The sequence below is a fragment of the Babylonia areolata genome, chromosome 21 (assembly GCF_041734735.1).
Source record: "Babylonia areolata isolate BAREFJ2019XMU chromosome 21, ASM4173473v1, whole genome shotgun sequence".
NCBI lineage: Eukaryota > Metazoa > Mollusca > Gastropoda > Neogastropoda > Buccinidae > Babylonia > Babylonia areolata.
This window is the reverse complement of record NC_134896.1, coordinates 52,162,623-52,171,882: the sequence shown is the minus strand read 5'-3', so window position 1 is coordinate 52,171,882 and position 9,260 is coordinate 52,162,623.

The following is a 9,260-nucleotide window of genomic DNA, read 5'->3' as shown; positions in this document are numbered from 1 at the left end:
TTTCAGCTACCTGCCCACCATTTTCGTCCCCACTAATTGTCAGCTAGCTACCTGCCCACCATTTTCGTCCCCACTACTTGTCAGCTAACTGCCCACCATTTTCGTCCCCACTACTTGTCAGCTACCTGCCCACCATTTTCGTCCCTACTACTTGTCAGCTACCTGCCCACCATTTTCGTCCCCACTACTTGTCAGCTAGCTACCTGCCCACCATTTTCGTCCCCACTACTTGTCAGCTACCTGCCCATCATTTTCGTCCCCACTACTTGTCAGCTACCTGCCCACCATTTTCGTCCCCACTACTTGTCAGCTACCTGCCCACCATTTTCGTCCCCACTACTTGTCAGCTACCTGCCCACCATTTTCGTCCCCACTACTTGTCAGCTACCTGCCCACCATTTTCGTCCCCACTACTTGTCAGCTAGCTACCTGCCCACCATTTTCGTCCCCACTACTTGTCAGCTACCTGCCCACCATTTTCGTCCCCACTACTTGTCAGCTAGCTACCTGCCCACCATTTTCGTCCCCACTACTTGTCAGCTAGCTACCTGCCCACCATTTTCGTCCCCACTACTTGTCAGCTAGCTACCTGCCCACCATTTTCGTCCCCACTACTTGTCAGCTAGCTACCTGCCCACCATTTTCGTCCCCACTACTTGTCAGCGAGCTACCTGCCCAACATTTCCGTCCCCACTACTTGTCAGCTACCTGCCCACCATTTTCGTCCCCACTACTTGTCAGCTAGCTACCTGCCCACCATTTTCGTCCCCACTACTTGTCAGCTAGCTACCTGCCCACCATTTTCGTCCCCACTACTTGTCAGCTACCTGCCCACCATTTTCGTCCCTACTACTTGTCAGCTACCTGCCCACCATTTTCGTCCCTACTACTTGTCAGCTAACTGCCCACCATTTTCGTCCCCACTACTTGTCAGCTACCTGCCCACCATTTTCGTCCCCACTACTTGTCAGCTAGCTACCTGCTCACCATTTTCGTCCCCACTACTTGTCAGCTAGCTACCTGCCCACCATTTTCGTCCCCACTACTTGTCAGCTACCTGCCCACCATTTTCGTCCCCACTACTTGTCAGCTAGCTACCTGCTCACCATTTTCGTCCCCACTACTTGTCAGCTACCTGCCCACCATTTTCGTCCCTACTACTTGTCAGCTAACTGCCCACCATTTTCGTCCCCACTACTTGTCAGCTACCTGCCCACCATTTTCGTCCCCACTACTTGTCAGCTACCTGCCCATCATTTTCGTCCCCACTACTTGTCAGCTAGCTACCTGCCCACCATTTTCGTCCCCACTACCTGTCAGCTACCTGCCTACCATTTTCGTCCCTACTACTTGTCAGCTAACTGCCCACCATTTTCGTCCCCACTACTTGTCAGCTAGCTACCTGCCCACAATTTTCGTCCCCACTACTTGTCAGCTAGCTACCTGCCCACCATTTTCGTCCCCACTACTTGTCAGCTACCTGCCCACCATTTTCGTCCCTACTACTTGTCAGCTACCTGCCCACCATTTTCGTCCCTACTACTTGTCAGCTACCTGCCCACCATTTTCGTCCCCACTACTTGTCAGCTACCTGCCCACCATTTTCGTCCCCACTACTTGTCAGCTACCTGCCCACCATTACTACTTGTCAGCTACCTGCCCATCATTTTCGTCCCCAGTTCTATCCATCCACTACTTGTCAGCTGCTCATTTCACAAGTGTAAACTTCATTTTCAGAATATACGGGTGGTCTGGGTTTTTTCTTTCCCCCTCCTGGACTGTATAAGTTTTGCGTGGCATGTTTTTGTTTATCCTGTCAGAGACACAGAGAGAGACAGAGACAGAGAGAGGAGACACAGAGTGAGACAGACAGAGACAGACAGACAGAGAGAAAGAGAGACACACACAAAGAGACAGAGACAGACAGACAGAAATAGAAAGAGAAAGAGACAGACAGACAGACAGAGACACAGAGAGAGACAGACACAGACAGAGAGAGACACAGAGAGAGACAGACACAGAAAGAGACACAGAGACAGACACAGAGACAGACAGATAAAGAGACAGACAGACAGAAACAGACAGACAGACAGACAGAGAAAGAGAGAGACACAAGCAAAGAGACAGAGACAGACAGAAAGAGAAAGAGGCAGACAGACAGGCAGACAGACAGACAGACAGAAAGAGAAAGAGGCAGACAGACAGGCAGACAGAGAGACGCAGATAGAGACAGAGACAGACAGACAGAAAGAGAAAGAGACAGACAGGCAGACAGAGACACAGACAGAGACAGAGATACATACAGAGAGAGACAGAGAGAGACAGACACAGAAAGAGACACAGAGAGAGACACAGAGAGAGACACAGAGACAGAGATAATGAAGAGGTCTTTTCCACGTGCCAGCGGACAGTCTATCAGCCCGGAAGGTTCATTGGTGTCCATGTTTACAAGGCTCCCCGTGGTTCTGAATGACCGACACCTTGCTGGGTAGTTGGGAAATGTGTCTGGGGATCGGCCAACACTGGGCTATTTTTGGAACAACGAAGCCTCCCGTTACTTCTTCGTCTTTTTATTTTTTTTTATTTTATTTTTTTTCTTCTTCTTCTTCTTTGTAATCATTGAGTATTTCTCTGGAACGTCTGTCTCATTTTCATTGTCAGATTTACCATGTTTTACATCAGTTTATATTAAATCATTAGCCTCATACGGACATAGTTACGTACCCATCTGCACTCATCTACACACACGCGCGCGCAGAGCAGTCAGTGTATCACCCTCTTCCACCCTTCTACAGACAGCCAGGACTTCACCCCTCTTCAGACAGCCAGGACTTCACCCCTCTACAGACAGACAGGACTTCAGCCCTCTACAGACAGCCAGGACTTCAGCCCTCTACAGACAGCCAGGACTTCACCCCTCTTCAGACAACCAGGACTTCACCCCTCTTCAGACAGCCAGGACCACCCCTCTACAGACAGCCAGGACTTCAGCCCTCTACAGACAGCCAGTACTTCACCCCTCTACAGATAGTCAGGACTTCACCCCTCTACAGACAGCCAGAACTTCACCCTTCTACAGACAGCCAGTACTTCACCCCTCTACAGATAGGACTTCACCCCTCTACAGACAGCCAGAACTTCACACTTCTACAGACAGCCAGGACCACCCCTCTTCAGACAGCCAGGACCACCCCTCTACAGACAGCCAGGACTTTCCCCTCTACAGACAGTCAGGAGGACTTCACCCCTCTTCAGACAGCAGAACTTCACCCTTCTACAGACAGCCAGGACTCCCCTCGGAACGCCAGAAGAACAGTCAGTATATCACCCCTCCTCAGACAGCCAGGACTTCACCCCTCCTCAGACAACCAGGACTCCCACTTGGAACACCAGAACAGCCAGGGCTTCACACTGCCTTAGACAGCCAGGACTTCTGTTGGAACGCCAGAACAGCCAGGACTTCACCCCTCCTCAGACAGGCAGGACTCCCACTTGGAACACCAGAACAGCCAGGACTTCACCCTTCCTCAGACAGCCAGGACTTCCCTTGGAACGCCAGATGGGCCTCCCACACGGACAGCCAGCCAGGACTCCCCTCCCTCGAACAGGGAAGCATTCACAAAGCCAAGACCCAACCCTGACATTGGTCTTATGGGCGCAAAAAGCCAGGTTCTTGAATTCAACTCTGCCTAACACCGATAGTTCATCGGATTCAGCAGAATGAAGACAGCCAGTACCATTGGAGTTGGCCTTGAGGATCAAACCTCCCGGTAAGGCGCGGGTCTTTCGTGCTTCAAGTTAAGAGGTGACCACGAATGTTACTCGCCCATCCACCAGATCTTGCTGGGTGGTATGTTTATTGGTCTTCCGGGTGAGACGATAAACCCATGTCCCGAATGCAAAGAGTTGTCTCCAGCAAACATTCCGCAGCAAGGAGTTGTCTCCAGCAAACACTCTACAGCACAAAACAAAACAAAGAGTTGTCTCCAGCAAACACTCTACAGCACAAAACAAAACAAAGAGTTGTCTCCAGCAAACACTCTGCAGCAACAAACAAAACAAACCCCCCAAAAAATCCACTTTGATACAGAAACAAATAACTATGCAGAAACAGACAGAAAACGATTCAGAAGAAAAACTTCAATGGACATCGGGTTGTGGGACTCTCTCTCCATGGGTGGCTGAACATCCCGTCAGAAGAAAAACTTCAATGGACATCGGGGTGTGGGACTCTCTCTCCATGGATGACTGAACATCCCGTCAGAAGAAAAACTTCAATGGACATCGGGGTGTGGGACTCTCTCTGCATGGGTGACTGAACATCCCGTCAGAAGAAAAACTTCAATGGACATCGGGGTGTGGGACTCTCTCTGCATGGGTGGCTGAACATCCCGTCAGAAGAAAAACTACAATGGGCATCGGGCTGTGGCGACGTGAACATCCCGTCAGAAAAAAACTATAATGGACATCGGGGTGTGGGACTCTCTCTCCATGGATGGCTGAACATCCCGTCAGAAGAAAAACTTCAATGGACATCGGGGTGTGGGACTCTCTCTCCATGGGTGGCTGAACATCCCGTCAGAAGAAAAACTTCAATGGACATCGGGGTGTGGGACTCTCTCTGCATGGGTGACTGAACATCCCGTCAGAAGAAAAACTTCAATGGACATCGGGGTGTGGGACTCTCTCTGCATGGGTGACTGAACATCCCGTCAGAAGAAAAACTACAATGGACATCGGGGTGTGGGACGCTCTCTCTGTCAGAAGAAAAACTACAATCGACATTTGGGCATGAGACGCTCTCTCCATGGGTAGCTGAGCATCCCATCAGAAGAAAAACTACAATGGACATCGGGGTGTGGGACGCTCTCTCCATGGGTGACTAAACATCCCGTCAGAAGAAAAACTACAATGGACATCGGGGTGTGGGACGCTCTCTCAATGGGTGACTGAACATCCCGTCAGAAGAAAAACTTCAATGGACATCGGGGTGTGGGTCGCTCTCTCTGTCAGAAGAAAAACTACAATGGACATCGGGGCATGAGACGCTCTCTCCATGGGTAGCTGAGCATCCCATCAGAAGAAAAACTTCAATGGACATTGGGGTGTGGGACTCTCTCTCAATGGGTGGCTAAACATCCCGTCAGAAGAAAAACTACAATGGACATCGGGGTGTGGGACTCTCTCTGCATGGGTGACTAAACATCCCGTCAGAAGAAAAACTACAATGGGCATTGGGGTGTGGCGACGTGAACATCCCGTCAGAAAAAACAAACTATAATGGACATCAGGGGTGTGGGACGCTCTCTCCATGGATGGCTGAACATCCCGTCAGAAGAAAAGCTACAATGGACATCGGGGGTGTGGGACGCTCTCCATGGGTAGCTAAACATCCCGTCAGAAGAAAAACTACAATGGGCATTGGGGTGTGGCGACGTGAACACCCCGTCAGAAAAAAACAAACTATAATGGACATCAGGGGTGTGGGACGCTGTCTCCATGGGGTGGCTGAACATCCCACGAATGCCAGACACAAATTTGTTGTGACAGAAGAGTAATACCGATACACATACATATCCATACATACATCAGTGCCAGACAGCTTGGGTGGGTATCAGTCAGTGCCAGACAGAGTGGGCGTCTTTCACGGAGCATCATCGCTATTGACAGTCATAAACACATCAGATTTTTTTAATGTGCAAAATGTGTGCGCACACAAACAATGTACGTGTTGTTTTCACTGATGGGTAAACACGCTATCAGTTTCAGTTTCAGTTTCAGTGGCTCAAGGAGGCGTCACTGCGTTCGGACAAATCCATGTACGCTACACCACATCTGCCAAGCAGATGCCTGACCAGCAGCGTAACCCAACGCGCTTAGTCAGGCCTTGAGAAAAAAAAAGCAAAAAAAAAAGCGTACATACATAAATAAATAAATAATAATTATGATATAAAAAAAAGGTAGTAGTAATGAAAATTTATGATAAAATAATAATAATAAAAAATAAATAATTAAATAAACAAAACAATGATGATAAATAAGCAAATGAATATAAAACATGAAGACACACATTCACACGCTATCAACACGAGTGTGTCGGGGACGTCCGTGGTAAGTTCACTGGAAAAGTGTCGTTTATTTATTTACCTATCTGTGTATTTATTCATTTATTTATCTAATTATTTATTCATTTATCTATTCGTGTATCTGTTTATTCATTGGTTTGTTAATTTCTGAGTTTATAAATAAATAAATGTGTATAATGTTTACAATAACTGGATAGACAAATAAATGACTAATGAATAAATAAATAAATAAATAATAAATAAATAGATTAATATCTATCTATCTATCCATCTATTTAGCTAGCTATTTATCTGTCTCTCTATTATCGTTGTTGAGAGGCGCGCTCACCAGCATCACAAGTCTCATCTGGGGAAATCATAATTATGTTTATGTCTCTATTTATGCATTAATTTTATTCAATTGTTTGTTTTGTATGTTTGTTTATTTACTTATTCATTCATTCATTCATTCATGAACTCATTCACAACCACTCCTTGCATTATTGTTGAGATGAGCAGCCGGCAGCAATGAGTCTCAGCTGGGGAAATCCACGTTGGTATGCAGATCATATTTACGAGCATTCGTTCGTTTATTTATTTTTATTTTATTCTTTTTTTGTCGTTGTTGTTGTTGCTGCTGCTGTTGTTTATTTATGTACGTGTGTGTGTGTGTTTGTTCTGGTGTTGTTGGTTTTTTTTTGTTGTTGTTTGTTTGTTTGTTTGTTGTTTTTGGGTTGTTTTTTTTTATCTATGTATGGGTGTTGCAATCGTATTCACTTTGTTTTTATTTGTTTGTATTTGTTTTCACTCTTGGCCAGTTCTCTTGAATTTTTGCGCGAGACCGTGTTAGTGTAGAATAGACTTTTCCTGTCTTTTTTTTTTTTTTTTTTCTTTTTTTTTTTTTTTTTTTACTTCATATTGCCTCTCTCTCTCTCTCTCTCTCTCTCTCTCTCTCTCTCTCTCTCTCTCTCTCTCTCTCCATATACGTCAAATGTTTATAAAAAAACCTAAGTACTACAAGCATCCCTCTCTGTTCAAGTTGTATTTGTTAATGTCGTCAAGCAATATCAAAGACGTACATAATTTTTCGGTATTCTTATAGTAAGGCATTCAAATTAAGAGAAATTGTTACTTCGAAAAACAGTTATAATGCACTTTTTGTTGTCTATGTATTTACACGGTTACAATGCACAGTTCGTTGTCCATATTAATGCTTATTTTGTTTATGTGTTTTCGTTGAGTTGTATTATGTTTACGTATACCCCCTTCGCTCGGGGCTGTAGCCTGATTGTGAATAAACCATTCCAATTTCCCCCCCCCTCTCTCTCTCTCTCTCTCTCTCTCTCTCTTCTCTCTCTTCTCCCTCTCTCTCTCTCTCTTTCTCCCTCCCTCCCCCCTCTCGCTCTCTCTCTCACTTGGACGTTATCAATCCATGCAGAAAATGTTAGATCACCACCAGAGTTTGTCCTGGAAAGCCCAGGCAGCCACCAGTTAAAAAAAAAAAGATCAATAGTCCACAGCGTCACGAGGAGCTAACACGCTCACCCGCGCACGAACGCATGGACGGACACACACACACACACACACACACACACACACACACACACACACACACACACAGAGAGAGAGGGAGGGAGATACTGAGTAGGCGAAAGAGGAAACTCTGAAGATGTCCAGCTCTGAAGATGCCACTGAACGTGGCGGCACAAATCAAAGAGCAGGAGACTCGGACATATACAGCCTGCCTAAGCTGCTAGCAGTGAAGGCTTTTGACTCAGTGAGCATCCCAGCAGGTAACTGGTGGCTCACAACCATAAACCTGGAGTGAGCCGTCCCCGGTCTACCTGTAGTCCCTGTTGTCTGACTTGACTGCTTTGAGTACTGTAACGCCGCCCCCCCCCCTTCCCCCCGCCCCCCCCTCCGCCCCCCCCCCCCCCGTCCCCCCGCCTTCGCCTACCCCCCCCCCCGCCCCCTTGCACCCTACACCGGCCCTCCCCTCCACCGCCCAGCCCCTCCTTCTCCGACTTTCTCCTCCACAACACCCTATCCCTGCACACACACACACACACACACATACACACACAGACACACACATACACACACACACACACACACACACACATGCACACATACTCACCTGCCGACACACAGACACACGGACGCAGACACGCACACATATGCACACACATGGGCACACAGACACACACACACACACACACACACACACACACACACACACTACACACACACACACACACACACACACTACACACACACACACACACACACACACACACACACACACACACACACAGACACACACACACACACACACACACACACACACACATCTCCCTTAACTTAACCCCATCTTATTACCAGCCCTCAGCACGCACGAAATGTAGAGGCGGTGGAAAAGGAATGGCTTTGGGTAACGTGTGTGTCAAGGAAGGGGAGGGAGGGCTGGTCGTTTAGGTGCTGGGCAAGGGGAGAAAACTCATCCATCGCCGCTTCCCAACACCTGCTGCTGCTGCTGCTGCTGCTGCTGATGCAGTGACCTCCCCCTGGACACTGACTCCAGAGATTGGGGGCTGTGTGGGGAGCCGGGAGGGGGGCAGGGCAGAGTGGTTAAGGTGCTGAGCTACCAGTGGAGTGACGGCCCAGAGGTAACACCGCGTCCGCCTTTCTAGGAAGCCAGAGAATCTGAGCGCGCTGGTTCGAATCACGGCTCAGCCGCCGATATTATTTTCTCCCCCTCCACTAGACCTTGAGTGGTGGTCTCGGCCTGGACGCTAGTCATTCGGATGAGACGATAAAACCGAGGTTCCGCGTGTGCAGCACGCACTTAGCGCACGTAAAAGAACCCACGGCAACAAAAGGGTTGTTCCTGGCAAATTTCTGTAGGAAAATCCACTTCGATAGGAAAAACAAATAAAACTGCACGCAGGAAAAATATACAAAAAAAAAAAAAGGGTGGCGCTGTAGTGTAGCGACACGCCCCCACCCCTCACCCCCACACCCCGGGGAGAGCAGCCCGAATTTCACACAGAGAAATCTGTTGTGATAAAAAGAAATACAAATACAAAATACAGTGTCCGTGGGGGCTAGGGGGGTTCCATTCCCTGCTCTCACCCTTCCCTTCTGAAGTTTGACTGGAAACTAAAAATATGAGTGTCTTGTCATTCGGGTAAGACG